This window comes from Cibotium barometz, chromosome 1 (genome assembly GCF_041138505.1).
Source record: "Cibotium barometz isolate CiBa-2024 chromosome 1, ASM4113850v1, whole genome shotgun sequence".
Lineage (NCBI taxonomy): Eukaryota > Viridiplantae > Streptophyta > Polypodiopsida > Cyatheales > Cibotiaceae > Cibotium > Cibotium barometz.
This window is the reverse complement of record NC_141046.1, coordinates 28981854-29006634: the sequence shown is the minus strand read 5'-3', so window position 1 is coordinate 29006634 and position 24781 is coordinate 28981854.

The following is a 24781-nucleotide window of genomic DNA, read 5'->3' as shown; positions in this document are numbered from 1 at the left end:
TTGAAGCTGCCACAGATGCTATCTTGATTCCATCACTAGTATTGCTTGCTATTTGTTTAGTCCTAACCATGGTAAAACAATTCCTCAAACTAGGTCATGGGTACCTATAGAAACAAGGACAAACCTAATTTACATTCCTCAATCTAAGGTCGGCGATTGAAGACGTTGGGTGGTGGAGGAAGGCAGTCTGAGAGGACAGCTGATGAAACAGGAAGGTTGTGCAGAGGCGTTGCTGGCGTAATAGGAGGCAACCAGCCATTAGAACAGACAGCCAGGCATAGCCATAGCCACCCCTCTCCGGCCAGTGTCCAAGCACCCGACAGAGCCGGGGGATGGTCTGCGCTAGGGGATGGTCTGCGCTAGCGCAGACCATCCCCCGGCTCTGTCTGGTGCCTGTTGCCCCGGCCAGTCCCAGGCATCCGGCAGAGCCGAGGGATGGTCTGCGCTAGCGCAGACCATCCCCTGGCTCTGCCGGGTGCCTGGACTGGCCGGAGCAATGGGGGGCAAGGGGGAGATCGTTGCTCCGGCCAGTCCAGGCACCCGGCACATTTGGACCTCCACAAAGGTTTTGAAGAATTTTGATTTCTCCCTTTATCTTTTTTTTCTTGACCGGCTTCAGTATTTTGATGATACAACGCTCATTGTTGACCACATTGACACCTTCAAAGACTTCACTGTATTCTCCACGTCCAACTTTACGGACAACTTCATGGTCATCTTGGTCCCCCCACTGGACATTGCTGGATTAGTAGTCCCAGTATTCTTTGGGGCGGACGACATTGACGTCGTAATAGACGCGCGCCTTGGAGAGGGAGCCTTGGAGAGGGAGGCAGAGGCGGAGGTGACCGGAAGACTAACAGCCAGTCCAGCCACCCGGCAGAGCCGGGGGATGGTCTGCGCTAGCGCAGACCATCCCCCGGCTCTGCCGGGTGGCTGGACTGGCAGGACCATCCCCCATCGACGCCTCTCAACGAAAAGCCAAGCTCCGCCAGTATCAAGCTATCCAAGCACTGCACGACCCTCTTTTTCATTGTGCAAGCCTCAGAAAAGCCAAGCTCCGCCAGTATCAAGCTATCCAAGCACCTCTTGGGCTGCTATCTGTGCCTGTTGCGAAATCCCATGGCCTGCCAAGTGCTAAAGAACGCCGGCCTCCGGGAGCTACTCAGGAGTTACATGCTCCTCTTCGGTGGGGAAGACGGCGCCACAGCCACCACTGAGATCATTGTGCAGCTCCTTGATCGTATGCCTGCATGATAACGCACTCAAATTTTGTTTTGTTTGTTTTTTTCCCTAAAGGCTTCCGTCTTGCGCTTGGATGGTAGCGAGGAAGAGTCTGCTTTGGTCAATGTAGTGGCAGTAGAAGAGACGGAAGGGGAAGAGCATATCGTGGCAAGTGACGTACTTCTCGTCGGGGTCTTGCTTGATGGTTTCAACGTTAAGAATGGTGTGGGTGGTGCCGGCGGGAACGTTAACGGCAGTGGATGCAGGAAGCTGGAAGGCATCGAGGACCTTGATGCGTTGAGATTGAGAGCTGGTTGCCATGACGGAGACGGCAAAGACCGCGAGCGCCTCGACGGAGGAGAGGCATGCCTTGATCTCCCCTTGCACACCCGCGTTTTCATGGCAATCCGCCACTTGGTCTTCCAAGCTTGCAAGTGCCGACTTGGGTATTCCCAACATGCTTACTAGTCTTGGGAGTGCCCTGTTGTAACTAGTTAATGCATCTTGAATACTGCCACTCATTGTTATTATTGTAATTTCTTTCAGATTTATCAAATTTTCTTAAATTTTTAAAAATTTATCAAATCTTGTTTAATTTGAAAATCTTTCCAACTCTATCTCTCCCACATTTTCTAACTCTATCTTTCTCACATTTTTCACCTAATATTGTGCTTTGAGCTGTCTAAGCTTTTGTGTTTTCAACGGATTGCTCTCTACTATATCGGTATTCTTTTGTGCCTTCAACAATGACCACATGATATATTTTGCACTTCCTAAGAGGAGCCTTAACCATCTTGCCTATTCTGAAATGTCGTAGAATGAGATATTGCACGTGCCACAAGCGACGATCTCAGCCTCTAAAACACAGTGTCGAAGCGGTGAGGAAGAGATGACGGAAACCGAAAAAAAACTGTAATTTGATGGAAACAAGCTTGTTGAGATTAATAGAATAACGTTTAGATTAAAGTTCGAACTTAATAAAATAATGTTTTACACGATGTCTCTTGCTTGGTTAATTAATGAATACGATTTTTTCATCGTTATTTGTCCCTATTGATAGAAAAATAGCCCATTACTATCCTTACCCGTATGCCACACACCCCATTGTGCGAGCATGATTAAATAGAAGAGCATACTCATTACTATCCATTGTTGCATACCTAATCCCATGAGCTTGTAAAATTTTAAGGATGATATAGTTCTATGCTATATTATCTCGTTAAATATTTAAAATTTGATGCTTAGCCATAACACATGTCTTCAGTCTTCGGATGGCCATGATCCCCTTGAAGCATCCCCCTTTTTTTACATGCAAAGGGTACTACTGACTAGGATAATATAGAGGGCCTACGGCGGGTCAACTTGCCGATCTTGTGAGCCATGGAGGAGGAAGCGAAAGTGGAGACCGAGGCGAAGGCGGAGGCGACCGGAAGACTAACGGTGTAGAAAACCGCCACAGAATGCCTATTGTAAGTGTGGGCAAGGTCAGTGATTAAAGACGTTGGGTGGCGGAGAAGGGCAGTTTGAGAGGACAGCTGATGAAACAAGAAGGTTGTGTAGAGGCATTCCTGGCGTAATAGGAGGCAACCAGCCATCAGAACAGGCGGCCAGACATAGCCATAGCCACCCCTCTCCGGCCAGTCCACGCACCCGGGAGAGCCGGGGGATGGTCTGCGCTGGGTGCCCGGACTGGCCGGAGCAACGGAGGGCAAGGGGGAGATCACACCTGCCTGGACCACCTCCATCTCCACCTCCACCTCCATCCCCCGGCTCTGCCGGGTGCCTGGACTGGCCGGAGCAACAGGGGGGCAAGGGAGAGATCACACCAGCCTCCTGGACCACCTCCATCTCCACCTCCACCACCGCTGAGTTGAGAGTCTCCATTTGGATGATTAATACTGTTGGTTAGATGTAGATACATATAGGAGATAAATATAGGAACTCGAACTATAAACCTTGATGTCAATAATAATAATCGTCTACTATTTAAAGTATTTTTCCACTCCTTCCACGTCCTTTAGGGTGTGTTCAGACGATATCTGGGGTTGCTGGAGTGCTTACCTTCTTGGCCCAAGCTCGAAACTGGAGGAGAAGATCTAGATTATGTCTTCCTTTTCTCTCTCTGGTCTTGGTCTCTCTCTCTTTTTCTCTCTTATTCAAACTCAATGAATAAATAGGGCCTATAGACAGTTACATATTATTTTCATTTTAAAGGTTACTTACATATAAAAAACTAATATAAAAAGATACATATAATACTTAGAACCAATAAATGTATAATTTAAAACATACATATAATAAATTAATATAAAAAGATACATATTTAACTTAGAATTTATATATATATTTGTATATTTTTTATAAAAAAAATTATCCATGACCTTTCTCAATCGTGATTGCTCCACCTTGTTTTATCATTTCAGCACACTGTGTGCAAGTGTGTAGATGTGTTATGTATTACGTAATGCCTCGTGACATAACTATTACAAGAATGATGCTCCACGCTGGGTTGCATGAACATCCAATTCAGCCAAGAACTTCAAGGTCAATGTTGGACCGCGTGAAAATGTTTGTTTCTCAAGTGTTGAAAGCCCAGATAAGTGCAGGTCCTCGAAAAATATAGATGAATATTGTGAAGGATATGCTGTTTTCCTCCATGATGAATCAAAATGATGAGCTACCTACAAGTATTGGGGATCATGCGCTCTGCAATTTTTTGGAGGAGTTGAGTCCTCCAATTTTTTGGAGGAGTTGAGTCCTCTTGTGGAAAACCAGAGGTGAGTATTCATTCTGTAACTTAATTATATTTGGATGTATTTTTCTACATTCGGTTCTCTCTTTATTGTGAAATTATGTTTTTTAGGTTTAGACGCATTATATCCCAGGAGAAAAGAAAATTGATGCCAGTAGGAGAGGGCTTTGATAGAATCCTTCTTATACAGAGAAGATCTCGCTATTTATTTATACAAGGTAGCCGTTTCCCAGGACAAGGTGGCCTTGATGATAAATGTTATGTCTTTAAGATGTCTTTGCGAGGACCAGCATCAGGCATGGACTTGGTGAATCGCATGCGGTGTGAAGCAGAAAAGAGGATTGGTAGTGCGAAGGCTATGACAGCGATAGTCCTTAATGAGAGTGCAATGCAGCCGTCCTTAATGAGAGTGCAATGCAGCCGTCCTTAATGAGAGTGCAATGCAGCCGTCCTTATGAGAGTGCAATGCAGCCGTCCCCCTACTCTATTTTTCATTTGGCATGTGAGAGTGGAGAGGACTATTTTATACACATCAAGGTACAACCTTGGTGTACATGTCCTGATTTCATGCAAAGAGAATCTAGAGGGAAGTCTTACGTTGCATGTAAGCATATCTATTTTGTCTTCTTGTGAGTTTTGGGATTACATAAGAATGAGGATATGGTAATGCATCAACCAACACTATCACCAGAGCATGTGGACATTATATTATTACGTCCTCGAAGCAAGGATGTTTGTGCCTATACTTAAGCTTTAATCAAGCCTCCCATGTTTGTGCCTACTTAAGCTTGCGGAAATGTGAAGTCAATCTTTTTGTAAGAAAATTTGAACCCAATATTTTTGTCTTGCTTTGGGATGGAGTATACTGTCACGTACTCTAAAGTCTTATTGTAGATAGCTTGCAACGCGATGGTAAAGGAGTTGTACCAACCATATATGTTCTTGTAAAGGAAATGTGAACTCAATCTTTTTGTAAGAAAATATGAACCGGGTATACTTGTTTTTACTTGTGATGAAATAAATATTGGTCTTTGAGTATGTATGAAAAGTTGAAGTATCCTTGTCTCATAAATTGTATGTATTAGAAGAAAGGTACATAGATAGGTATATTTGTGCCTATATTTAAGTTTCTTTGACATAAAATGTGTGTATATATGTAGGAAGGTAGGTAGGTAGGTATGTATGTATGTATGTATGCATGCATGTATATGTTTGGGAGTATGCATGCATGTATGTATGTATGTATTGTACACATGTGTGTATATATATATGTATGTATATATGTAGGAAGGTAGGTAGGTAGGTAGGTAGGTATATATGTAGGAAGGTAGGTAGGTAGGTAGGTATATAGGTATATATGTAGGAAGGTAGGTAGGTAGGTGGGTAGGTAGGTATGTTTGAGAATATGCATGTATGTATGTATGTATGTATGTGAATGTATTTATTTCTCTTTCATAAATACTTACTATATAAAAGCTCACCAAAATGTATCATTTTTCTTATAAGCTCGCATAAAACTATCTTATCTCCAAAAAGCTCGCCAAATAAAGCTCGCAAAAAAATCAAACTCCTTACATATGTCATACTTTTAATATTGCTCATAGTTTTTTTACTAATAAACCTTGTACATTTTCAACTCTTCACCTCATGTGAGCATTTACTCATTTTTGGGTATTTTCTTTTTACAAGTTGGATTTATCTCCTCCCTACACATGGATTGATGCTATTGGTCCATAGGAACCTTAATTGGACCATAGTCTAAAGATTTCTGAAAATCTAGACCCTTAGACTAAGGTTCTTTATACCTATTTCCAATTAATTCCAATTGCACATTGGAAAATTCTTTTTGAATTTCTATTTCAGGGGAACTCATCTGAATTATAAGAGATATTTTTCTATCCAAAAATATTCAAAATCTGAATATTCTCTCTCTAGAATAATTTTTCTCTCTCTAGGCTAAAATAGTTAGCAACAGGGTCTTTATATTTCTGAAGAGGGTTGATTACAGGGGAAGATACTAGACATCAAAAAGGGGTTGGGGGAGGAATCTTACAACATCGACCTAGCTGTGTTCCATACACATCAACAAAACCAATTACTCCAAGAAGAGACCTACTTCACATGACAATAACCAAGGAGCTAGAATTGCATTTGATCTAGCTCTACCACGTGGTAGAGCTGTATTCTACCTAGACCACATCGTAGAGCTAGAATGCTTTGAGGTCTAGCTCTACCATGTGGTGGAGCTAGAATTGCATTCTTCTAGCTCTACCATGTGGTAGAGCTAGACTTCAACGAATGTAACCGGCTGAGGTTGAATGTAACTGTGGTGGTAGAGCTGTAATCTACCTAAACCACATTGTAGAGATAGAATGCTTTGAGGTCTAGCTCTACCATGTGGTGGAGCTAGAATTCCATTTGAGGTCTAGCTCTACCATGTGGTGGAGCTAGAATCGTAGAGGTAAAAAGATTTGAGGTCTAGCTCTACCATGTGGTAGAGCAAGAATGCATCGATCTAGCTATGTTCCATACACATCAACAAAACCATTTACTCCAAAAAGAGATCTACTTCACATGACAAGAACCAAGGAGCTAGAATTGCATTTGATCTAGCTCTACCACGTGGTAGAGCTATATTCTACCTAGACCACATCGTAGAGCTAGAATGCTTTGAGGTCCAGCTCCACCATGTGGTGGAGCTAGAATGCATTCTTCTAGCTCTACCATGTGGTAGAGCTAGACTTCAACGAATGTAACTGGCTGAGGTTGAATGTAACTGTGGTAGAGCTGTATTCTACCTAAACCACATTCTAGAGATAGAATGCTTTGAGGTCTAGCTCTACCATGTGGTGGAGCTAGAATTGCATTTGAGGTCTAGCTCTACCATGTGGTGGAGCTAGAATCGTAGAGGTAGAAAACTTTGAGGTCTAGCTCTACCATGTGGTAGAGCAAGAATGCATCGATCTAGCTGTGTTCCATACACATCAACAAAACCAATTACTCCAAGAAGAGACCTACTTCACATGACAAGAACCAAGTAGCTAGAATTGCATTTGATCTAGCTCTACCACGTGGTAGAGCTGTATTCTACCTAGATCACATCGTAGATCTAGAATGCTTTGAGGTCCAGCTCCACCATGTGGTGGAGCTAGAATGCATTCTTCTAGCTCTACCATGTGGTAGAGTTAGACTTCAATGAATGTAACCGGCTGAGGTTGAATGTAACTATGGTAGAGCTGTATTCTACCTAAACCACATTGTAGAGATAGAATGCTTTGAGGTCTAGCTCTACCATGTGGTGGAGCTAGAATTGCATTTGAGGTCTAGCTCTACCATGTGATGGAGCTAGATTTGTAGAGGTAGAAAGCTTTGAGATCTAGCTCTACCATATGGTAGAGCAAGAATGCATCGATCTAGCTGTGTTCCATACACATCAACAAAACCAATTACTGCAAGAAGAGACCTACTTCACATGACAAGAACCAAGGAGCTAAAATTACATTTGATCTAGCTCTACCATGTGGTAGAGCTGTATTCTACCTAGACCACATCGTAGAGCTAGAATGCTTTGAGGTCCAGCTATACCATGTGGTGGAGTTAGAATTGCATTTGAGGTCTAGCTCTACCATGTGGTAGAGTTGTATTCTACCTAAACCATATTGTAGAGATAGAATGCTTTGAGGTCTAGCTCTACCATGTGGTGGAGCTAGAATTGCATTTGAGGTCTAGCTCTACCATGTGGTGGACCTAGAATCGTAGAGGTAGAAAGCTTTGAGGTCTCAAATGCAATTCTAGCTCCACCACATGGTAGAGCTACACCTCAAAGCATTCTATCTCAATTACTCCATCTTGGAGCTCTCAATACACTTATTAGTCTTGCTCTACATGGTAGGGCTAGATAAATGCATTCTAGCTGGACTTCAAAGTATTCTAGTGTTGGTTTTTCAATGGATATTATCTCTACCAGGTGGCAGAGCAAGATTAATAAATGTATGACCATAATGCTTTGAAATCTAGCTCTGCCATGTGGTGGAGCTAGAATGCATTCTTCTAGCTCTACCATGTGATAGAGCTAGACTTCAATAAATGTAATCAGCTGAGGTTGAATGTAACTGTGGTAGAGCTGTATTATACCTTAACCACATTGTAGAGATAGAATGCTTAGAGGTCTAGCTCTACCATGTGGTGGAGCTAGAATTGCATTTGAGGTCTAGCTCTACCATGTAGTGGAGCTAGGGTCGTAGAGGTAGAAAGCTTTGAGGTCTAGCTCTACCATGTGGTAGAGAAAGAATGCATCGATCTAGCTGTGTTCCATACACATCAACAAAACCAATTACTCCAAGAAGAGACCTACTTCACATGACAATAACCAAGGAGCTAGAATTGCATTTGATCTAGCTCTACCACGTGGTAGAGCTGTATTCTACCTAGACCACATCATAGAGCTAGAATGCTTTGAGGTCTAGCTCTACCATGTGGTGGAGCTAGAATTGCATTCTTCTAGCTCTACCATGTGGTAGAGCTAGACTTCAACGAATGTAACCGGCTGAGAATGTAACTGTGGTAGAGCTGTATTCTACCTAAACCATATTGTAGAGATAGAATGCTTTAAGGTCTAGCTCTACCATGTGGTGGAGCTAGAATTGCATTTGAGGTCTAGCTCTACCATGTGGTGGAGCTAGAATCGTAGAGGTAAAAAAGATTTGAGGTCTAGCTCTACCATGTGGTAGAGCAAGAATGCATCGATCTCGCTATGTTCCATACACATCAACAAAACCATTTACTCCAAAAAGAGATCTACTTCACATGACAAGAACCAAGGAGCTAGAATTGCATTTGATCTAGCTCTACCACGTGGTAGAGCTATATTCTACCTAGACCACATCGTAGAGCTAGAATGCTTTAAGGTCCAGCTCCACCATGTGGTGGAGCTAGAATGCATTCTTCTAGCTCTACCATGTGGTAGAGCTAGACTTCAATGAATGTAACCGGCTGAGGTTGAATGTAACTGTGGTAGAGCTGTATTCTACCTAAACCACATTGTAGAGATAGAATGCTTTGAGGTCTAGCTCTACCATGTGGTGGAGCTAGAATCGTAGAGGTAGAAAACTTTGAGGTCTAGCTCTACCATGTGGTAGAGCAAGAATGCATCGATCTAGCTCTATTCCATACACATCAACAAAACCAATTACTCCAAGAAGAGACCTACTTCACATGACAAGAACCAAGTAGCTAGAATTGCATTTAATCTAGCTCTACCACGTGGTAGAGCTGTATTCACCCTAGATCACATCGTAGAGCTAGAATGCTTTGAGGTCCAGCTCCACCATGTGGTGGAGCTAGAATGCATTCTTCTAGCTCTACCATGTGGTGGAGTTAGACTTCAATGAATGTAACTGTGGTAGAGCTGTATTCTACCTAAACCACATTGTAGAGATAGAATGCTTTGAGGTCTAGCTCTACCATGTGGTGGAGCTAGAATTGCATTTGAGGTCTAGCTCTACCATGTGATGGAGCTAGAATCGTAGAGGTAGAAAGCTTTGAGATCTAGCTCTACCATATGGTAGAGCAAGAATGCATCGATCTAACTGTGTTCCATACACATCAACAAAACCAATTACTGCAAGAAGAGACCTACTTCACATGACAAGAACCAAGGAGCCAAAATTACATTTGATATAGCTCTAGCACGTGGTAGAGCTCTATTCTACCTAGACCACATCGTAGAGCTAGAATGCTTTGAGGTCCAGCTGTACCATGTGGTGGAGTTAGAATTGCATTTGAGGTCTAGCTCTACCATGTGGTAGAGGTGTATTCTATCTAGACCACATCGTAGAGCTAGAAAGCTTTTAGGTCGAGCTCTTCCATGTGGTGGAGCTTAGAATGCATTCTTCTAGCTCTACCATGTGGTAGAGCTAGACTTCAATGAATGTAACCGGCTGAGGTTGAATGTATCTGTTGTGGAGCTAGAGTCGTAGAGGTAGAAAGCTTTAAGGTCTAGCTCTACCATGTGGTAGAGCTAAAATTGCATTTCAGGTCTAGCTCTACCATGTGGTGGAGCTAGAGTCGTAGAGGTAGAAAGCTTTGAAGTCTAGCAATGCATTCTAGCTCCACCACATGGTAGAGGTGAACCTCAAAGCTTTCTACCTCTATGTTTCTAGCTCCACCACATGGTAGAGCTAGACTTGAAATGCAATTCTAGCTCCACCACGTGGTACAGCTAGACCTCAAAGCATTCTCGCTAGACTTCAAAGTATTCTAGTGCTGGTTTTCAATGGATAGTATCTCTACCAGGTGGTAGAGCAAGATTAATAAATGTATTGACAAGAATGCTTTGAAATCTAGCTCTACCATGTGGTGGAGCTAGAATGCATTCTTCTAGCTCTACCATGTGGTAGAGCTAGACTTCAATGAATGTAACCGAGGCTGAATGTAACTATGGTAGAGTTGTATTCTACCTAAACCACATTGTAGACATAGAATGCTTTGAGGTCTAGCTCTACCATGTTGTAGAGCTAGAATTGCATTTCAGGTCTAGCTCTACCATGTGGTGGAGCTAGAGTCATAGAGGTAGAAAGCTTTGAGGTCCAGCTCTACCATGTGGTGGAGCTAGAATGCATTCTTCTAGCTCGACCATGTGGTACAGCTAGACTTCAATGAATGTAGCCGACTGAGGTTGATGAATGTAACTGTGGTAGAGCTGGACCTCAAAGCTTTCTACCTCTATGATTCTAGCTCCACCACATGGTAGAGCTAGACCTCAAATGCAATTCTAGCTCCACCACATGGTAGAGCTAGACCTCAAAGCATTCTTTCTCAAAAACTCCATCTTGGAGCTCTCAAGACATTAATAAGTCTTGCTCTACCACATGGTAGAGCTAGATAAATGCATTCTAGCTGGACTTCAAAGTATTCTAGTGTGCTGGTTTTCAATGGATATTATCGCTACCAGGTGGTAGAGTAAGATTAATAAATGTATTGACCAGAATGCTTTGAAATCTAGCTCTACCATGTGGTGGAGCTAAAATGCATTCTTCTAGCTCTACCATGTGGTAGAGCTAGACTTCAATGAATGTAACCGACTGAGATTGAATGTAACTGTGGTAGAGCTGTATTCTACATAAACCACATTGTAGAGATAGAATGCTTTGAGGTCTAGCTCTACCATGTGGTGGAGCTAGAATTGCATTTGAGTTCTAGCTCTACCATGTGGTGGAGCTAGAATCGTAGAGGTAAAAAGATTTGAGGTCTAGCTCTACCATGTGGTAGAGCAAGAATGCATCGATCTAGCTATATTCCATACACATCAACAAAACCATTTACTCCAAAAAGAGATCTACTTCACATGACAAGAGCCAAGGAGCTAGAATTGCATTTGATCTAGCTCTACCCTGTGGTAGAGCTGTATTCTACCTAGACCACATTGTAGAGCTAGAATGCTTTGAGGTCTAGCTCCACCATGTGGTGGAGCTAGAATGCATTCTTCTAGCTCTACCATGTGGTAGAGCTAGACTTCAACAAATGTAAACGACTTAGGTTGAATGTAACTGTGGTAGAGCTGTATTCTACCTAAACCACATTGTAGAGATAGAATGCTTTGAGGTCTAACTCTACCATGTGGTGGAGCTAGAATTGCATTTGAGGTCTAGCTCTACCATGTGGTGGAGCTAGAATCGTAGAGGTAGAAAGCTTTGAGGTCTAGCTCTACCATGTGGTAGAGTAAGAATGCATCAATCTAGCTGTGTTCCATACACATCAACAAAACCAATTACTCCAAGAAGAGACCTACTTCACATGACAAGAACCAAGTAGCTAGAATTGCATTTGATCTAGCTCTACCACGTGGTAGAGCTGTATTCTACCTAGATCACTTCGTAGAGCTAGAATGCTTTGAGGTCCAGCTCCACCATGTGGTGGAGCTAGAATGCATTCTTCTAGCTCTACCATGTGGTGGAGTTAGACTTCAATGAATGTAACCGGCTGAGGTTGAATGTAACTGTGGTAGAGCTGTATTCTACCTAAACCACATTGTAGAGATAGAATGCTTTGAGGTCTAGCTCTACCATGTGGTGGAGCTAGAATTGCATTTGAGGTCTAGCTTTACCATGTGATGGAGCTAGAATCGTAGAGGTAGAAAGCTTTGAGATCTAGCTCTACCATATGGTAGAGCAAGAATGCATTGATCTAGCTGTGTTCCATACACATCAACAAAACCAATTACTACAAGAAGAGACCTACTTCACATGACAAGAACCAAGGAGCTAAAATTACATTTGATCTAGCTCTACCACGTGGTAGCGCTGTATTCTACCTAGACCACATCGTAGAGCTAGAATTCTTTGAGGTCCAGCTGTACCATGTGGTAGAGTTAGAATTGCATTTGAGGTCTAGCTCTACCATGTGGTAGAGCTGTATTCTATCTAGACCACATCGTAGAGCTAGAAAGCTTTTAGGTCTAGCTCTACCATGTGGTGGAGCTAGAATGCATTCTTCTAGCTCTACCATGTGGTAGCGCTAGACTTCAATGAATGTAACCGGCTGAGGTTGAATGTATCTCTGGTGGAGCTAGAGTCGTAGAGGTAGAAAGCTTTGAGGTCTAGCTCTACCATGTGGTGGAGCTAGAGTCATAGAGGTAGAAAGCTTTGAAGTCTAGCAATGCATTCTAGCTCCACCACATGGTAGAGGTGGACCTCAAAGCTTTCTACCTCTATGTTTCTAGCTCCACCACATGGTAGAGCTAGACCTGAAATGCAATTCTAGCTCCACCACATGGTACAGCTAGACCTTCAAGCATTCTAGCTCGACTTCAAAGTATTCTAGTGCTGGTTTTCAATGGATAGTATCTCTACCAGGTGGTAGAGCAAGATTAATAAATGTATTGACAAGAATGCTTTGAAATCTAGCTCTACCATGTGGTGGAGCTAGAATGCATTCTTCTAGCTCTACCATGTGGTAGAGCTAGACTTCAATGAATGTAACCAACTAAGGCTGAATGTAACTGTGGTAGAGCTGTATTCTACCTAAACCACATTGTAGACATAGAATGCTTTGAGGTCTAGCTCTACCATGTGGTAGAGCTAGAATTGCATTTCAGGTCTAGCTCTACCATCTGGTGAAGCTAGAGTCATAGAGGTAGAAAGCTTTGAGGTCTAGCTCTACCATGTGGTGGAGCTAGAATGCATTCTTCTAGCTCGACCATGTGGTACAGCTAGACTTCAATGAATGTAACCGGCTGAGGTTGAATGTAACTGTGGTAGAGCTGGACCTCAAAGCTTTCTACCTCTACGATTCTAGCTCCACCACATGGTAGAGCTAGACCTCAAATGCAATTCTAGCTCCACCACATGGCAGAGCTAGACCTCAAAGCATTCTTTCTTAAAAACTCCGTCTTGGAGCTCTCAATACATTAATAAGTCTTGCTCTATCACATGGTAGAGCTAGATAAATGCATTCTAGCTGGACTTCAAAGTATTCTAGTGCTGGTTTTCAATGGATATTATCGCTACCAGGTGGTAGAGCAAGATTAATAAATGTATTGACCAGAATGCTTTGAAATCTAGCTCTACCATGTGGTGGAGCTAGAATGCATTCTTCTAGCTCTACCATGTGGTAGAGCTAGACTTCAATGAATGTAACCGACTGAGATTGAATGTAACTGTGGTAGAGCTGTATTCTACCTAAACCACATTGTAGAGATAGAATGCTTTGAGGTCTAGCTCTACCATGTGGTGGAGCTAGAATTGCATTTGAGGTCTAGCTCTACCATGTGGTGGAGCTAGAGTTGTAGAGGTAGAAAGATTTGAGGTCTAGCTCTACCATGTGGTAGAGCAAGAAGTGCATTTGAGGTCTAGCTCTACCATGTGGTAGAGCTGTATTCTATCTAGACCACATCGTAGAGCTAGAAAGCTTTGAGGTCCAGCTCTACCATGTGGTGGAGCTAGAATGCATTCTTCTAGCTCTATAATGTGGTAGAGCTAGACTTCAACGAATGTAACCGGCTGAGGTTGAATGTAACTGTGGTAGAGCTGTATTCTACCTAAACCACATTGTAGAGATAGAATGCTTTGAGGTCTACCTCTACCATGTGGTGGAGCTAGAATTGCATTTGAGGTCTAGCTCTACCATGTGGTGGAGCTAGAATCGTAGAGGTAGAAAGCTTTGAGGTCTAGCACTACCCTATCGTGGAGCAAGAATGCATCGATCTAGCTGTGTTCCATACACATCAACAAAACCAATTACTCCAAGAAGAGACCTACTACATATGACAAGAACCAAGGAGCTAGAATTGCATTTGATCTAGCTCTACCATGTGGTAGAGTTGTATTCTACCTAGACCACATCATAGAGCTAGAATGCTTTGAGGTCCAACTCCACCATGTGGTGGAGCTAGAATGCATTCTTCTAGCTCTACCATGTGGTAGAGCTAGACTGCAATGAATGTATTCGAGGTTGAATGTAACTGTGGTAGAGCTCTATTCTACCAAAACCACATTGTAGAGATAGAATGCTGTGAGGTCTAGCTCTACCATATGGTGGAGCTAGAATTGCATTTGAGGTCTAGCTCTACCATGTGGTGGAGCTAGAATCGTAGAGGTAGAAAGCTTTAATGTCTAGCTCTACCATGTGGTAGAGCAAAAAATGCATCGATCTAGCTGTGTTCCATACACATCAACAAAACCAATTACTCCAAGAGGAGACCTACTTCACATGACAAGAACCAAGGAGCTAGAATTGCATTTGATCTAGCTCTACCACGTGGTAGAGCTATATTCTACCTAGACCACATCGTAGAGCTAGAATGCTTTGAGGTCCAGCTCTACCATATGGTGGATCTAGAATTGCATTTGAGGTCTAGCTCTACCATGTGGTAGAGCTAGAATTGCATTTTATCTAATGTGGTAGAGATGTATCCAACCTAGACCACATTGTAGAGCTAGAATGCTTTGAGGTTTAGCTCTACCATGTGGTGGATCTAGAATTGCATTCGCTGTCTAGCTCTACCATGTGGTAGAGCTAGAATGCATTGATCTAGCTCTGTACCATGCAAATCAACAAAACCAATTACTCCAAGAAGAGACCATGACGAGAACCAAGGAGCTAGAATTACATTTGATCTAGCTCTACCATACGGTAGAGCTGTATTCAACCTAGACCACATTTTAGAGCAAGAATGCTTTGAGGTCTAGCTCTACCATGTGGTGGAGCTAGAATTAATTTGAGGTCTAGCTCTATCATGTGGTGAAGCTATAATGCATCGATATAGAGCAACTTCCCTAGCACAAGTCCGTGTGGTCCGTTCTCTAATGGGGTCCCGGATCCTCAATTTTTTACTGTCCGAATCCTGGTTCTCGAAAAAGATGCACGAGCGTGCCAAAGGGCAAAAATTTCCAACCAAGGCCGGTGCCGAAGAGGCATGAAATTCGAATCATGCATGGACAAATGTGTGGCAAGCAACCCGGATCTTTCTTGTTGTGTTCAGATGCGATTCGGACTCATTTCGGACCCGAAACTCTCTTATGGCGATTTTGCACTATCTTCACCGAGACCCAACTTTGACGCGCTGGGAGAACAGATTGCGATGCCCAAATCCATGCACGGAGTGATGTGGACATAGAGCAACTTCTCTAGCACAAGTCCGTGTGGTCCGTTCTCTCATGGGGTCCCAGATCCTCAACTTCTAATTGTCCGAATCCGGGTTCTCTAAAAAGATGCACGAGCGTGCCAAACGGCAAAAATTTTCGACCGTGGCCCAAACGGCACTGAAGAGGCATGAAAATCGAATCATGCATGGACAAATGTGTGGCGACCAACCCGGATCTTTCTTGTTGTGTTCAGATGTGATTCGGACTCATTTGCAAAGTCAAGAAGCCTTGTTCCCATCTTTCTTTGATCTTCAATACTCTCCACTAGGCCAATCACTCCTTATTTAGTGCTAGCCCTAGCTCAATGATATAGCCATTACTGAAAAGATCAACAAGCTTGCAGCCTTCTCTGCAATACTTCCGAATACATTACTTGATCAAAAGATTCTTCTTGATTCTTAGAAACTCAATGTCTGGGATAGTTTTAACATCTTCATTATCTATATCAAGAAGTCTAGTATCCAATATTGTCGCTTGTGTACCTGGATCAAGAACATCTGCTAGTCCTTGAAAGGCATCTCCCTTGCTGAAAAACACTAAGGATGTGAAGAGCTCTATTACACCAATGCATCGGTTGTCACGTCGAAAATGCAATGCCCCATTATATTGTTCCTTTGCTATGCCACTCAAATTTTTTAAAGCATTTTGCAAGTGAATAAAATCTGTAATATTTAGAAAGGTAAGCAACACATATTGGGATGGCAAAGATCTACCAACTGCTGTAATGATCATAATGCCGTTCAAAAGATTGCAAAATGATTCCACATCCCAATGCATATTTCTTCCCAAAACGTCAGTGTTATCCAGAACACATAACCCAATGGAAATTGGATTGTTGAGGTGGCACTTCAAGTAGTAACTCCCGTCGAATGGAAGACTCACAACATAAATACACCAAGGAAGATCCAAGGACAAGGTTGAACTTTCTTTGCTAAGGCTGATATTCCACTCCACATATTGCCTTGCTTCTATTGGAAAATCAATCTTCTTTGATCCAACCTGTAGCTTTGACTTTATATACACATCACATAACTTCAAAAGAACTGAGTATACAACCTCATTGATGCTCTAGGTGATAGTCAATTCTGACCAATCTTGACATTGTTTGTCCTTGTTCAGAGTGTTAAACTCTACAAGCAATGCATCTTGAATAATTTTATCTTGCTTGAGCTACTTGATACGCTCTAGCATGTCAATTTCATCTACATCCTTAGTATCCTTTGAAAGAACAATTTTTCTAGACCTGATTTTTGATTGTATTTTTTTGACTTCTTGTTCATCTAGCCCAGCAAGACATTTGAAAACTGTGGCAGTTGGTTTCTTGTTTTGCTTCTCCATGATTTCAAGCCAGCCTTTGAAAACTTCATCAGAGTAAATCACTATGTGAGACTGCTTTGAAATGAAGGATGCTCCCACCGTAATTCTAGCCATTCGCAAAAATTTCTGCAAAGAAATAAAAGAAAAAAAGATCAAAATCAAGTATTTTTTTCAAAACATATAACTATAAGAGAGCAAGGGATATGGACATACATCTCAGTCTACACGAGATGATGAGCCCTCTATTACTCTAGATGCTGGCCTTGACAGAGAATTATTGAAGATCCACTGACTCCTCAAGTGCTACAAGACATCATAGTATGGTTGTTTGACATATATTGATTGGGCCTCTTCATTAGCTATAGCAGATATGGCCGTCGCAACTTGTGGCTCTCGATCTACAACAATTCAAGCCTTCCTTTTTTCATACACTTGTATCAGGTCTTGAGCACGACCATCTTTTTCCATTTCTTGATACCGTAAGAATTTTGCAGCATAGATGGAATGTTGGCCATCAATAATCCAATATGAATACTCAGTGAGTTTCTCCTCTGTTACCTCACTTAGTTTCATTGGAATTCCTTTCTTCTTGCCAGCATTCTTTACAGGCATCAAGTATGCACACGCTCCTGGCCTGTTTGCACTTGCACCAAAAAATAACACGCATTCATCCACACGGTGAGGTTCTATTTGACGGGAGTTATAGTGATCAGGAGCTAACCAGCATTGATCTACACCTGGATCTCATACTCTTTGTACTTGAATGGAAAATACTTAGAGTATTTTTCCATACCCCCTGTATCACTCTTTAGTGCCTTTTGCACCTCATTTTTCAAAACTTTGGGATCCACAAATCTTATTTTTGTTGAATTTTCCAAGCGTGTTGTTGCATGACGAGTGGTGATCAATGCAAGGAAGTAACACAAAGATGGAAGCAGGAAAACAAGAGACTGGACATTCTTATTTAGGGCTCTTGTAGAGAGTTCCAAGTTGTAGGTGAGTGTGGGAGTGGGCTTGAGAATAATCCCACATGGGAAGTTTTGGGAGTTTTAGTATAAATAGTGGCTCATTTGAGAGCTCATGTACACATTGGGCTAAACTCATGCTTGAGCTCTCTTGAGACTAGCTCTCCCTCTTGTTCATAGAGGTGCAAGCTCTTCTCTCTCCCCATCTACACTATTGTATGAGCAATGCTCTTCTAATTCAATGCAATGAGATGATGTTTTTCTCTCTTCTCATCTCTATTCTCTAGTGTGCATGCTTCTTTGTTGATGCTTGTGGATTCTCTATTAGGCTTTGTGTGGTAGTGGATTCAAGCTTAAGCTTCTCCATAGCTTTTAGCTTATCCATGGGCAAGGCATTGCTTGAGTAGTGAATGAGAATGCATGTTTATTTCAAGTTCCATTAAGCTTCAAGGTTTGTGTGCATGCTAGGGAAGTAGTGCTTGAGAATGAAGTATGCTTTGAGCTTGTGTATGCATTAGCTTAGCTTTCTTCTTGTATTGGATGCATGAATGAGTGGGATGATGAGTGAATGAGCTATGGCAAGATTGAGCATGTGTGTAAAGTCTATGTCAAGGTAGTGGTGTTCATAGCATTTTCTCCATTCGTGGATAAGCTTTCGTGCACCGGTACGGGTTGAATCCCTAGCTCCGAAAGGGATGCAAATCCCATTGGATTGAGCTACGCACAGATCATGCTACTCTTGCTACAAGTGTAAAGAGTCTTCTGTCTCTCCACCTGTTTTCTCTACTGTAGATTTAAGAACTGCTTCATCTACATCCATAACTGCTTTTTGCCTTTTTTGAACTGGATTTTTAGAGGGCATTTTCTCTTTTTCTTGTTTGCCTTTCACACAATAAGCAAGGAAGCTTGCAACTCTTCAAGAGTTATTTCTTGACTTGCACAATCTAACTTCCACCCTCGAGAGAACATAGTATCTTGTTTATCTCTTACTGTTCGTTCACAATAATGAATGCCTTGGGATCTAGTTGATACTCATGGATTCTAGGTACCCCAATATTTATGCATTCAATATCGGGATGAGAATCAACTACAGAAATATAAGATAGAGTCATTGGTCCTAGATCCTCAAAAGTATCCACGCCCACATCACTAGTAACAAATAGATGAATTTTGTTAAATTGTGAACCCTGAAGACCCCAAATATCTAAGTACCACTGTCGTCGTTGATCAGCAAAGGCAAAGTCAACACTGAGCGGAACTTCCACCACTTTTCTTTTCTGAGACATCTTTCACTTGCAACAAAAACCACAATTGTTAATTATAGTTATTGTATTCTTACACTTTTAAAAAAAACTTAAAAATATCATATTCAAAAATCACAATATATATCCATGAAAACACTGTGGAGGAGATGAAGAGTATTTCCATCTTCTTGGAGCTCTCAATACATTTGTTAGTCTTGATCTACCACATGGTAGAGATAGATAAATACATTCTAGCTGGACTTCAACGTATTCTAGTGCTGGTTTTTCAATGGATATTATCTCTACCGTCTGGCAAAGCAAGATTAATAAATGTATTGACCAGAATGCTTTAAAATCTAGCTCTACCATATGGTGGAGCTAGAATGCATTCTTCAAGCTCTACCATGTGGTAGAGCTAGACTTCAATGAATGTAACCGGCTAAGGTTGAATGTAACTGTGGTAGAGCTATATTCTACCTAAACCATATTGTAGAGATAGAATGCTTTGAGGTCTAGCTTTACCATGTGGTGGAGCTAGAATCGTAGAGGTAGAAAGCTTTGAGGTCTCAAATGCAATTCTAGCTCCACCACATGGTAGAGCTAGACCTCAAAGCATTCTATCTCAATTACTCCATCTTGGAGCTCTCAATACATTTATTAGTCTTGCTCTACATGGTACGATTCTAGCTCCACCACATGGTAGAGCTAGACCTCAAAGCATTCTATCTCTTCAATGTGGTTTAGGTAGAATACAGCTCTACCACAGTTACATTCAACCTCAGCCGGTTACATTGGTTGAAGTCTAGCTCTACCACATGGTAGAGCTAGAAGAATGCATTCTAGCTCCACCACATGGTAGAGCTGGACCTCAAAGCTTTCTAGCTCTACGATATGGTCTAGATAGAATACAGCTCTACCACATGGTAGAGCTAGACCTCAAATGCAATTCTTGCACTACCACATGGTTGAGCTAGACCTCAAAGCTTTCTACCTCTACGACTCTAGGTCCACCACATGGTAGAGCTAGACCTCAAATGCAATTCTAGCTCCACCACATGGTAGAGCTAGACCTCAAAGCATTCTATCTCTACAATGTGGTTTAGGTAGAATACAGCTCTATCACAGTTACATTCAACCTTAGTCGGTTACATTCATTGAAGTCTAGCTCTACCACATGGTAGAGCTAGAAGAATGCATTCTAGCTCCACCATATGGTAGAGCTAGATTTCAAAGCATTCTGGTCAATACATTTATTAATCTTGCTCGACCACCTAGTAGAGATAATATCCATTGAAAACCAGCACTAGAATACTTTGAAGTCCAGCTAGAATGCATTTATCTAGCTCTACCATGTGGTAGAGAAAGACTTATTAATGTATTGAGAGCTCCAAGATGGAGTATTTGAGATAGAATGCTTTGAGGTCTAGCTCTACCATGTGGTGGAGCTAGAATTGCATTTGAGGTCTAGCTCTACCATGTGGTGGAGCTAGAATCGTAGAGGTAGAAAGGTTTGAGGTCCAGCTCTACCACAGTTACATTCAACCTCAGCCTGTTTTACATCATTGAAGTCTAGCTCTACCACATGGTCGAGGTAGAAGAATGCATTTTAGCTCCAACACATGGTAGAGCTGGATCTCAAAGCTTTCTACCTCTATGACTCTAGCTCCACCACATGGTAGAGCTAGACCTGAAATGCAATTCTAGCTCTACCACATGGTAGAGCTAGACCTCAAAGCCTTCTATCTCTACAATGTGGTTTAGGTAGAATACAGCCCTACCACAGTTACATTCAACCTCAGTTGGTTACATTCATTGAAGTCTAGCTCTACCACATGGTAGAGCTAGAAGAATGCATTCTAGCTCCACCACATGGTAGAGCTAGATTTCAAAGCATTCTGGTCAATACATTTATTAATCTTGCTCTACCACCTGGTAGAGATACTATCCATTGAAAACCAGCACTAGAATACTTTGAAGTTGAGCTAGAATGCTTTGAGGTCTAGTTGTACCATGTGGTGGAGCTAGAATTGCATTTCAGGTCTAGCTCTACCATGTGGTGGAGCTAGAAAGGTAGGGGTAGAAAGCTTTGAGGTCCAGCTCTACCATGTGGTGGAGCTAGAATGCAATCTTCTAGCTCTACCATGTGGTAGAGCTAGACTTCAAAGCTTTCTACCTCTACGACTCTAGCTCCACCACATCGTAGAGCTAGACCTGAAATGCAATTTTAGCTCCACCACATGGTAGAGCTAGACCTCAAAGCTTTCTACCTCTACGACTCTAGCTCCACCACAGATACATTCACCCTCAGCCGGTTACATTCATTGAAGTCTAGCTCTACCACATGGTAGAGCTAGAAGAATGCATTCTAGCTCCACCATATGGTAAAGCTGGACCTCAAAGCTTTTTAGCTCTACGATGTGGTCTAGATAGAATACAGCTCTACCACATGGTAGAGCTAGACCTCAAATGCAATTCTAGCTCCACCACATGGTAGAGCTGGACCTCAAAGCATTCTAGCTCTACGATGTGGTCTAGGTAGAATATATCTCTACCACGTGGTAGAGCTAGATCAAATGCAATTCTAGCTTCTTGGTTCTTATCACGTGAAGTAGGTCTCTTCTTGGAGTAATTGGTTTTGTTGATGTGTATGAAACACAGCTAGATCGATGCATTCTTGCTCTACCACATGGTAGAGCAAGACCTCAAAGCTTTCTACCTCTACGATTCTAGCTCCACCACATGGTAGAGCTAGACCTCAAATGCAATTCTAGCTCCACCACATGGTGGAGCTAGACGTCAAAGCATTCTATCTCTATAATGTGGTTTAGTTAGAATACAGCTCTACCACAGTTACATTCAACCTTAGCCGATTCATTGAAGTCTAGCTCTACCACATGGTAGAGGTAGAAGAATGCATTCTAGCTCCACCACATGGTAGAGCTAGACCTCAAAGCATTCTAGCTCTATAATGTGGTCTAGGTAGAATACAGCTTTACGACGTGGTAGAGCTAGATCAAATGCAATTCTAGCTCCTTCGTTCTTGTCATATGAAGTAGATCTCTTCTTGGAGTAATTGGTTTTGTTGATGTGTATGGAACACAGCTAGATCAATGCATTCTTGCTCTACCACATGGTAGAGCTAGACCTCAAAGCTTTCTACCTCTACGATTCTAGCTCCACCACATGGTAGAGCTAGACCTCAAAGCATTCTATCTCTACAATTTACAGCTCTACCACACTTACGTTCAACCTCAGCCGCTTACATTCATTGAAGTCTAGCTCTACCACATGGTAGAGCTAGAAGAATGCATTCTATCTCCACCACATGGGGGAGCTGGATCTCAAAGCATTCTAGCTCTACGATGTGGTCTAGGTAGAATACAGCTCTACCACGTGGTAGAGCTAGATCAAATGCAATTCTAGCTCCTTGGTTCTTGTCATGTGAAGTAGATCTCTTCTTGGAGTAAATGGTTTTGTTGATGTGTATGGAACATAGCTAGATCGATGCATTCTTGCTCTACCACATGGTAGAGCTAGACCTCAAATCTTTTTACCTCTACGATTCTAGCTCCACCACATGGTAGAGCTAGACCTCAAATGCAATTCTAGCTCCACCACATGGTAGAGCTAGACCTCAAAGCACTCTATCTCTACAATGTGGTTTAGGTAGAATACAGCTCTACCACAGTTACATTCAACCTCAGCCGGTTACATTCGTTGAAGACTAGCTCTACCACATGGTAGAGCTAGAAGAATGCAATTCTAGCTCCACCACATGGTAGAGCTAGACCTCAAAGCATTCTAGCTCTACGATGTGGTCTAGGTAGAATACAGCTCTACCATCATGTGGTAGAGCTAGATCAAATGCAATTCTAGCTCCTTGGTTATTGTCATGTGAAGTAGGTCTCTTCTTGGAGTAATTGGTTTTGTTGATGTGTATGGAACACAGCTAGATCAATGCATTCTTGCTCTACCACATGGTAGAGCTAGACCTCAAAGCTTTCTACCTCTATGACTTTAGCTCCACCACATGGTAGAGCTAGACCTCAAATGCAATTCTAGCTCCACCACATGGTAGAGCTAGACCTCTAAGCATTCTATCTCTACAATGTGGTTTAGATATAATACAGCTCTACCACAGTTACATTCAACCTCAGCCGGTTACATTCATTGAAGTCTAGCTCTACCACATGGTAGAGCTAGAAGAATGCATTCTAGCTCCACCACATGGTAGAGCTAGATTTCAAAGCATTCTGGTCAATACATTTATTAATCTTGCTCTGCCACCTGGTAGAGATAATATCCATTGAAAAACCAGCACTAGAATACTTTGAAGTCCAGTTAGAATGCATTTTTCTAGCCCTACCATGTAGAGCAAGACTAATAAATGTATTGAGAGCTCCAAGATGGAGTAATTGAGATAGGATGCTTTAAGGTCTAGCTCTACCATGTGGTGGAGCTAGAATTGCATTTGAGACCTCAAAGCTTTCTACCTCTACGATTCTAGCTCCACCACATGGTAGAGCTAGACCTCAAATGCAATTCTAGCTCCACCACATGGTAGAGCTAGACCTCAAAGCATTCTATCTCTAGAATGTGGTTTAGGTAGAATACAGCTCTACCACAGTTACATTCAACCTCAGCCGGTTACATTCATTGAAGTCTAGCTCTACCACATGGTAGAGCTTGAAGAATGCATTCTAGCTCCACCACATGGTAGAGCTAGATTTTAAAGCATTTTGGTCAATACATTTATTAATCTTGCTCTGCCACCCGGTAGAGATAATATCCATTGAAAAACCACCACTAGAATACGTAGAAGTCCAGATAAAATGCATTTATCTAGCTCTACCGTGTGGTAGAGCAAGACTTATTAATGTATTGAGAGCTCCAAGATGGAGTATTTGAGATAGAATGCTTTGAGGTCTAGCTCTACCATGTGGTGGAGCTAGAATTGGATTTGAGGTCTAGCTCTACCATGTGGTGGAGCTAGAATCGTAGAGGTAGAAAGCTTTGAGGTCCAGCTCTACCACAGTTACATTCAACCTCAGCCGGTTACATTCATTGAAGTCTAGCTCTACCACATGGTCGAGCTAGAAGAATGCATTCTAGCACCAGCACATGGCAGAGCTGGATCTCAAAGCTTTCTACCTCTATGACTCTAGCTCCACCACATGGTAGAGCTAGACCTGAAATGCAATTCTAGCTCTACGACATGGTAGAGCTAGACCTCAAAGCATTCTATGTCTACAATGTGGTTTAGGTAGAATACAGCTCTACCACAGTTACATTCAACCTCAGTTACATTCATTGAAGTCTAGCTCTACCACATGGTAGAGCTAGAAGAATGCATTCTAGCTCCACCACATGGTAGAGCTAGATTTCAAAGCATTCTGGTCAATACATTTATTAATCTTGCTCTACCACCTGGTAGAGATACTATCCATTGAAAACCAGCACTAGATTACTTTGAAATCTAGCTAGAATGCTTTGAGGTCTAGCTGTACCATGTGGTGGAGCTAGAATTGCATTTCAGGTCTAGCTCTACCATGTGGTGGAGCTAGAAACGTAGAGGTAGAAAGCTTTGAGGTCCAACTCTACCATGTGGTGGAGCTAGAATGCAATCTTCTAGCTCTACCA